The following is a 10172-nucleotide window of genomic DNA, read 5'->3' as shown; positions in this document are numbered from 1 at the left end:
AGCACCGTGTCCTGTCATTGGTTTGGTAAATAAATGGCCATAACTTGGGCACCGCTTGTCCGATTAATAGCAAACCTTGAAAAGGCACATACTCAGGTCCCCACCGTCGATTGTGACATCATACCAAACGAAGAAGAAGAATTGTGACGTCAATCGTGGGGAAAAAAACCATTAATTGTGATGTCATTCGTGATGTCATAGCAACGTGTCTTGTCATTGGTAAACAGATAAATGGCTGTAACTTAAGAACCGCTCATCCAATTGATATCAAACCTCGAAAAGGCACATCTGTGGGTCCCCAGCGATATTCCTGGCAAGTTTCAATCAGATCGGACCGGCGGTCATCGAGATACGGCAGTCGCATACTAACAGACAGACAGACAGACAGACAGACACACACAGAGATTGCTGGAATTATAGATAGATGCACCAAGTTTTGGCCTAATCCGTCCATAAATTTTTGAAATAGCATGGTATATATCGTTTTTGTCCCCATCTGTCAATGGTGAAGAATCACTTAAGAAATTTTTGTATCTGGATCCAGATCCGGACCTTCACCAAAATCGAATCAATTCGTCCTTGTCACACAGTCAACCTGTCCACCAAGTTTCACCTGAATCTGTCCATACCTTTTTGAGATATTCTGCTCACAGACAGACAGACAGACAGACAGACAATCTGACAGAGATGAAAACATAACCTCCGTCCACCTTTCATGGCAGAGGTAATACATCAGTTTATTCAATAACTCGCTTGTTTTTGTGAACGTTTTGGCTCCATTCTTCCTTCTCTTTATGTCCCTTGTGTTTTTGAATTGAGGCAAAGTAAATTAATGATCACAAAAGCAAGGGTTATACTACTCGACTAATTCCTATCATTAGATCACAAGGAGGTATTTTGAACCATCATAACGACAGCACATCATTCTCTCGGGAAAATCTATTTTGAAGTGTGGTACCACACCAATACCCCAGCTCATGAGAATGTTCCATGCACCTAAAGTGGTATGGAGGAGCAGTGACGACATAAAATAATGTTGCCTGCTTTTATTTGCCACAACAGTATATTGAAGCGATCTCTGCTTTTATTGAACCCAGTGCAGCTCAAAATGATGCAATTTTTGATTTGGTGGTGTTATGGTTAGAGCGTCCACTCCTAGATAGGGAGATTGGTGGTTCAAACCCTGGCCGGGTCATTCCAAAGATTAAAAAAATGGTTTGTGCTCCTTCCTTGCCTGATGTAGAGCATTGAAAAGGATATTATCACGGACAACCCCCATAGATTGGTATCCATGGGGAGGAGGAAATTCCTCATTAAGAAATGCCCTGGTGAGTGCGGTGAGAAAGGTGACGCCATTGTTATGATGGCGTTGGTACCCAGAGCTTCTCTAGGAAGTGACGAAACTGCCCCCAAGCTCAGCGGCGGTGTTTTTCTCATCTAACAGTCGTGTATTGTATCTCGTGTTGGCCTATTGTCTGTATGTGTATGTGCGTGAGATGTGTGTGTGGCAGCTCCACGATGAGTATTAGATCCTGTAAAAAAAAATAAAAAAAATGTTTCTTAATACATAGATCATCCTGTGAATCGATTCTATACTACAAATGTCGATTTGTTTGTCTGTGCTTTACAGTATATATGGACTCCTCCACCTCTGGACTGATTTGGACCAAATTTGTCACAGAGGTAAAAGGTTGTACCGGCCTGGTTAAAGCGGGTTTAGCAGCTTGTTTGGCCTTAAAATTTAAACCCCCTGGAAAAATGATGCGGTATCCTTCCTCGCTGTTGCAGTTGGATTGAATGGCGCCACCTTTGATGGTATCGTGGAACAAAATAAGTGCTGCAGCACATTGCCAACCAAATGTGAGCCGAGAAGGAGACTGTGACCCATGGTGGAAGTGTCACCTTAAGGATGAAGCAGAACTTGAGCCCTGCATGATGGATTTAATTTCCCCACGTAACTGCATGACTGTCATCTTCTATTGTTATTTCCCCTACTACCAGGCTCGCTTTTCCCATCATTTAAGAAAGTGGCTCATTCATCCCTTCAATTAAGAAATAAACTGGGTGGTGTATAGGGGACCACTTCCTCGATTGCACCCTGTTTTATTTAATGTACCTTTCTTTCATCATAAACAACGCACTGTTCAGTCTCGACTTTCTGGTGTAGAGAGACAATGCTGCTCTGATTTAGCACTATGAAAGGGGAACAATGCACCAGGTGTATGAGAGAAAGGGATTTGTGTGGCATGTTGGGTTATTCACATTGGTTGGCCGGAAGTTATTTGGGCTGTATATGCATGACAGAGCTGATATGAATTCCTTTGACGTGTTGAGCAAAATGCCATCGAAGAAAAGAGTCACCTTAGGATGGTGTATTCCAAGAGCCGCAGCTATATGTAATCGGCAGTCAGAGGAGACTTCTGGAGAGCAAGAACGGTGCAGGAAGTGTAAAAGAATTACACCAGCAAGAGCCCATGCTGCAGAAACAGGAATCATGAGAACTGTTTAGACAGCATGATCGATTGGCAACAGCAAGAAGCCATAAGTAAGAAGATGAAACGCACCACCAGAATCAAGTTAGAATTGGATCAGTCCCGGGTCACGACACTCAAGGGTACACGATCCCTGTCCAAATGAATGGAAAAACTGCACCTTCAACTACAACCCATCTGTGCAATATGAAGATTCACCCAATATTTTGATTGGATGTATGGCTAATGTTTGTCTGTTTTGTCAGGCAAGAAAATGGAAAGGTGAGTCCCCAGGGAAGGATGTGCTGCTCGGGGTGGTGGTGAAAAGTGAAACTGCTGAAACTTGAACATCCTTCAGAGCCATTGAGAGGATTATTGTCATGGTCATCCAGTGAATCAAGACATTGCCTTTCGAATGTTCACAAATACAGCAGCACTTTTCAAAATACTTCCGATGTAGCAGAGGAAATTACCATACTTATTCAAAGTATGTGGCAAAGTTTATCACAGAGCCTGATCTCTTGTTCCCCTGCCAAACGAGGACCTCAAATATTTCCAAACCCATTGCATTGTAGACAACCACCAATGTTTGATCTACGAGTTTATCCTTCTTTGTATTCCATAGCGCTTGAAGTAGACAGTATGATAGCAGCAGACCCGTTGGTCCACGACTTGCAGGACACACTCCAAACCACGCACCAGTACATTGCAATGCAGCTTGCTTCTTTGCAAACACTCTGAACATTCATTTGGTTCACAACATTTGATTTGTCAGTTCCTTCGTTGGGATTGTTTTACATATTAACCAGAAAGTTGTTTTGGATATCTTGAGGTTAAAATTTTAGAACTATAACTCTGTTATTATAACTCTCGATTCCTTCCTTCCATTATCTATCTCTCTAAGAGTCTAAGGAGAAGTAAATTCTTACAGAAAATTTTCTGTACTGCTCACTTGGCTGCACCTGGATGAGTTTGAGAGTTGAGGAGTAGTGGCTGAAACTCAAATCTTATCCAGGTTCCTCCTGATGACTCCATCTTTGCCATTTACTTCTTCGGGTTCCTTCTTGGTCTTCCGTTTAATTTGCATATCTAACCTTGTCCCTCTCTGACACTTCACATGAACACTACATAAGGTGTTTAACAGCCCGAGTAGGCATAATTACTGTATGTTCTTAACAAAGCTTCAAAATGAAGTCATCGAGGCCACAGTATTATGTATGGGCATGAGATGGTCCATGGCATACTCAGTAAGTGTAAACCTAAAGCCATTCCTTGAGCTCCCAAGGTACTTTTGACTTTTGACACGACGTTAATCATAAAGTCAATGGTCCCCAATATGCACTTTACTTCATGTAAAAGCAGAGTCAACAATTCTGCACGCCACATGTGCCATTATTGCGTCAGTATAACAGAATCATGGAACAAAGTGCTGTCTTCTTTACTCTTTATTCATAAAAATTGGGGCAAACCAGTATCATGTTGACTGAATCTTGTTGGTGCAAGTCTTCTTTCACTCATCTGTTATAATGAGAACGCCTTTTGTGGAATGTAAACATATCATTATACATTTTGTGATTGATTTGAGCACAGTGGATGCCATTTTATTGCGATATCTATAAAATGCTGAAAACTGTAAAGCATTGAGGTTATAATTTCAAGTAATCCTCAAACATACATTTGGACTGCTGCTTATGAGCCCAATGTAAGCTCTTCATTTTTGAAAATGCATTGCTGAAAAAAATCTACGTTTTACGAGTGCGATTTTTCAAATTGGAAGGAAGGAAGGAAGTAGTGAGGGGTGGAGGTAATGTAACATTATCTGCACATGGTAAAACTTGTCTCGAAAAGGAATAGAGTTGATCTGTGTTCGTGTAAAAATATGGATAAAGAATTCCTCAACTGTATGTTAATATACGGGAAGCATATATGAACCCCAGAGGGAGAGGTATTAAAAGCAATAGGGTATTTGGTGGGCTCAGGCTTTTGAGCGAAAGAGAAAGAGAAAGAGAAAATTGAATTTGAAACCTCATTTATTGCATTCAGGCACACAGTATAATACAGGACTCAACAGGAAAAAAATACTCATAGTTCAATGAATTATAATGTGATTATAAGTTTTGAATTCTTCACAAAACAAAACATTTGCAATGCACCATTTTCTCTCAAAAAGTTTAACATTTTGATTGCTCAAAAAGAAATCAAATTCCAACCCAAGTCGTGTTGAGAGAAAGACTTTAAAAATTGAGATAACATCTGATCCGTGACCATTGTCGATTTGAATTTTCCTAGATTTGTTGATTGCATATTTTGCAACAGCACTCAGAAAATTTAAAAGAACACCCACATCTCTTCATATAGGTTTAAAGGGTACACCAAAAATAAACATGTGTAAACTAAAGGAAAAGGATAATTGGTGAAAAAGATGATCAAGTAGAAGAAAAAGAGAAGTTAGTTGACAACACTTCACATAAGCATGAAACAAGTCCTCCTGATCACAGAAAGGACATATTTCTGTCAGCGAATTATTAATATGGTGAACAAATGTGTTGGAGGGGAGGGCCCAGTGTGCCAACCTCCACTGTATATCCACTAACACACCATGTATGGGTAAGGTACACATATGAAGCCAAAGTGGAGTACAGGGAGAGCCTGGCCCTAACTGCTCTGACCACAATGCTATTCGTGTTCTTCCAGAATGGGATACGTCTTCCTTTTGTCAAAGAAGATCACAAATTCCAGTCTTAGTTCCAAGATGAAAAGGGGTGGGGGTATGTTCAATCTCTGACCGAAAAGAAGAAGAAAGGGGTACTTTAATCTTGGGAAAGCCTAACCCGAAATCCTCAATGATACCAACACCTTCCCAGTCAATATTTAACTGTTTAAATTTCCGGATAACTACACGCACCACTTGGGCCACAAGTCAGACAGATCTAGAACCAACTGCAGACGCTACCTCACCAACAGGTTTCCACTTAACCCCAGATATGTCTTTCAAGTCACACACCTTATTGATTCCTCCTTGGATAAATTTTTGAATCAGGGCCTGACTGTGAGGAATACCAGGAATTTTCTTTTTGAAAAAAAGGGGTTCTTGAAGGAACATTCTGCAGTTATATGCCTCAAGCAGCCGATGGATGTCAAACCCTTTCCAAATGTCCAGTAAATTATGATAGAACTTAGAACGAGAAACAAAATTTATGTGCTCGAGATCCATCAAAAAAAGATGCCGATCATATTTCAGTTTACCAGCTTGTTGCAGGAGCCTGGTGTTGGCTTTGTGGTAAGGGTGGTGGCTTGGGATCCTATGGTGCTGAGTTCAAGCCCCGTTGGCCGCTGAATTAATGTACACCAGGAGGTTGACTCAGCCTGTCATCCTAACGAAGTCGGCAAAATGAGCACCAGTGTACTGGTAAGGGGGACACTGCATCAGCGGCATAGCCACGTCCCAACCAATGATGCAACCAGGGAAGAGAGAGAGAGATAGAGATAGAGATAGAGATAGAGATAGATTATTATTGCAGGAGAAAAAACGCAAAAGGTCACCAGGGTAGATTTTCAGTGAACAGCAGTTTCTGCAGAGACTGCAATCGAAAGGCCACAATCTGCCCAAATAATTTTATAATCAGCACACAGTAAAGATACCAGTCGCCAGTTCTCCACCAGTTGAGAGTTCCCAGATTTTGGCAGTAAACATACGACCGCTTTTCTGCAGGACACCGGAAGTTCTCCATCACATATGCTTTCATCAAGAACGTCAAGTAAATCAGGTCCCACAATATTCCAAAAAGTCTTATAGAATTCCCCTGGCAAGTCATCTATTCCAGAGGCTTTTCCATCTTTCAGGCTCCTCACAGCTGCTTCAAGTTAATTTGCCAAAATTGGGGAGTCAAGCATGCATTGCTCATTCTCCTTGACATTCGGGAGCCCAGCAATTAATTATTGCATCACCTCATTGTCCACGTTCTGGGGAGAATACAAGTTAGAACAGAAATCCCTCAGTGTACGCCTGGTCGCCTGCTGAGAGGTTACCAGGGACCCATTGGGAGTGAGTAAACTGTGAATTTGTTGTGACCTTTTAAGAGAGGTCTCTAATTTAACAATGTCCTTGTTTGGCATATCCAATGTTAAATAGCTAATTCGCATTCTTACCAAGGTACCTATTGCTTGTTGCCATACCATCTCCTCGAGCAATGCTTTCTTAGACCATATTAATTGGTCTCGTGTGTCTTTCCCAACCTCATCATCGTTCTGTTCTCGGAATACTATTTCCCGTTTTAACCAGTTAATTGATATTGACTGCCTTTTGGTGCTATATATACTGTATTGTTGGCAAAAGTTTATGTTTGGGTTTTGCAATATCCCACCACAACCGGAGACCATCAAAATCAGATCAAGAAGTCCGAAATTTTTCCCACACGACTCGAAAGGTATCATTGAAACCCTTGTCTTGTAAGAGACGAGTATTGAGAGACCAATAAGCACTACCACAGGGTGGAAAGGGTAATTTTAAAGACATTGAGATTAGACTGTGATCAGTAAACCCAGTTGGCACAATTTGAGTGGAAGACACAACATTTAACATTGGCTTATTTACATAAAACCTGTCGAGTGTTGCCATTGACTTTATGCCATCATTACATCTGCACAATGTGTAACAATGCAAAAGTGGGTGTTGCAACCTCCATACATCCTTAAACCAGTAATTTTTGATGGTGTCTTCTAACACTTTTGTGGATGCAGCATGCGGTTCATGGCCATTCCTATCAATTGAAGGACAAATTGTAGAGTTAAAATCTCCCGCAATACAAATAAAAGCAGTTGCATCCAAAGTTTCTACATCGTCCCGTAGTGTGGAAAAGAAAATTTCCCTCTTCATGGAACCACTTGGTGCATATACATTTAGGATAACAATCTTTTGAGTGTTGTAAAGAAACTCTACTGATTTCAGATACCCTTTAAATATTTCTTTGAAGGAAACCTGGTGAGCACACAACCTGTGACTTAGGCATATGGCAACGCCGGCTCGAGGTGTAGGGAAACCGCTTAACCACCACCGCCCCTTGAATAGTTTCACCCAATCAGCTACCTGAGTATTCATAGCATGGGATTCTTGTAATAAAATAATGTCAGCTTTTGCTTTTTCTATTACTTGAAGGGCTTGTACTTTTCGTAAGGTTGAACAACCTCCGTTTATATTCAGAGATATAATGTTCAATTCCATTATTGATTGTTTTGTTGAATTAAGTTACTTTCCTCATTTAGTTCCTTGTTTGCCTTCCTTACAGCTTTCCTTAAGCGCTGAATTTCAGGTTCCTTAAGGTCCTTCCCTTGCAGCAAAGGCTTTGTAGCTGCAATGAAGGCCAGAATATTGGGGAAATGATCTTTGATTCACACGTTGCGTTGTCTAACCCTGACGGCCTCTTTCAAAAAAACTAACAATGTTTTCTTTAACCACTTCAGGGTGCCTGGTGTTGACTTAGTGGTTAGGGTGGCGGCTTGGGATCCTAGGGCCCTGAGTTCAAGCCCCATTGGCCGCTGAATTAATACACCAGGAGGTTGACTCAACCTGTCATCCTTCCGAGGTCGGCAAAATGAGTACCAATGTACTGGTAAGGGGGACACTGCATCAGCGGCAAAAGCCGTGTCCCAACCAATGATGCAACCAGCAGCCACAGGCTGCACGAGAGACAGGGACAGAGACAGAGAGAGCGAGACAGAGAGAGCGAGAGCTCATCTTCCTCTTGAGATGCACTCAAAGCTTCTCGCAAAGAGGAAGGAAGATCATCAGCCATTACAACTGGTTGATCGTGGTCACTTAATTGTGCTTCAGCAACTAGCTTTGCTTCTGTGCTACCTGCTCAATCATCGTCTACTTTAGCCTCCTCATCCTCATTCTCCTTAAGCGGGAGGGTGGAGACGTCACCATTAATATCACCATCAATGGTTAATTTACTTTTGCAAGTTTGATCTCTGCTTACAGCAATCTCTTTGTTTTCATCGTGAGCAGTGGCATGATCTCAGCCCTACTCTCACCACTTTGCTCACTGTCAGCATCATTGGGACCATTTTCTGCTTTCACCACTCACACCTTGCTGCCCGTATCCCCCTTTTCAGTATTGAAAAAGGACCATTTCAAAGGCTTCTGTAAACCTCTGTCCACAATCATTCCCTCTGCAGGCTGTGACTCATCTTCTGTGTCATTTACACAACCCACAGCTACATTGGTTGACTAATCGTTGACACGATTCACCGCTACACTTGTTATCTCATTATTTATACTGTTCCTATGAACTTTATCAGGACCATTCTTAACTGTACCCTGGCATTGCGGCACAGACTCCTGCTCTGCACGTGACTCGTTTTCAACGTTCTCTCTAATGTTCACAAGAGGGCCTGCTCTGGTTACCGTTGCATAGGTTTTCTTCACATTAGGACAATATTTCCTTGTGTGGCCGTACGCTCCGCACTCATAGCACATTAGCCTCTCTGTTGCCGCTTTAAACACGAGAGAGACATTTAACTGCGTCACACCATCTCACCAATTACCATCTTCAACAGACTGGCCAACACTTTTGACAATATTTTGTAGTCCGTACACAATACCGAGACTGGTCGCCAGTTTTTCATCTGCTGTAAGTCTCGAGTCTTTGTTAGAAGAGACACCACTGCTCTTCTTAAACTTAGAAGCAGTTCTCCATTTATCAAAGAAGATTCCAGGACATTCAGTAACTCAGGGCCCAAAAGGTCCCAAAACGCCAAGAAAAACTCTGCCAGTAAGCCATCAATTCCAGATGCTTTCCCAGAGATCAATCCAGCAAGGGCCTGCGTTAGCTCAGGCAATGTGATTGGTGAGTCCAAGCTCAGGTGCTGGGGCTCAGTGATGGAAGGAAAGTGAGAAGTTAAAAGTTCCATAGTTTGCTCAAAAACAGTATGCTTTGCATAAATTTTTGAAAAATAATCTCGAATGCACAACCATACACATCACTGGAGTTAACACCCATGTTTCCTCTTGAGTCTAGCAGAGAAAAAAGTTGTCTTTTGTGATTTGTTGACAAAATCCATTTGGAAAAAGGATTTGCTCGGAGTATCTTAAACCTTGATGTTGTTTATCCTTGATGTGATGAACATCCTTGCTGCTTTCTCTTGCGTCAGTTCTCTCAATTGGGTCCTCTTTTCAACTAATATCCTTTGGTCTCTCCCGTTTCCAAATCTGGCCACTTACTCTCTAACTGTATGATATAAGCTTCTAACAGAGCCATTGTTGTATTTTTAACATTGGTAACATTTGAAACAAAATGCTGACAAAACAGTCTGATCTGTGCTTTTGTGTTGTCCCACCATAACTCTAATTGTGAAAAAGAGGCTTTTTTGAGAGAACGAAGTATCTTCAAGAAGATTGGTGTTAAATTTCCAGTACGTACTTTTATCTGAGGGTTGAGGGAATAAGACCCATGGTAACTAAATGATGATTGGAAAATAAGCATGGAAAGTGAATTGGAGAGAAAACAGCATTCCTGAAATGCGAGTTTATGTACCACCGGTCAAGTCTAGCAAAGGATGCTCTCCCGTTAGCCCAACGTCCCCACGTATATTGAGATTTGTTGGGGGTGACATAGCCTCCATGCATCTAACAAACCTATTGCTGGAAAAAAATTAGACAAATCGGTATAAGATTCAGGGTGAGGTTCTGCTGTATTTCTG

This window comes from Eptatretus burgeri, chromosome 2 (genome assembly GCF_056783735.1).
Source record: "Eptatretus burgeri isolate ZD-2024b chromosome 2, Ebu_testis_v1, whole genome shotgun sequence".
NCBI classification, from domain to species: domain Eukaryota; kingdom Metazoa; phylum Chordata; class Myxini; order Myxiniformes; family Myxinidae; genus Eptatretus; species Eptatretus burgeri.
Note: the sequence above shows the minus strand (reverse complement) of the source record.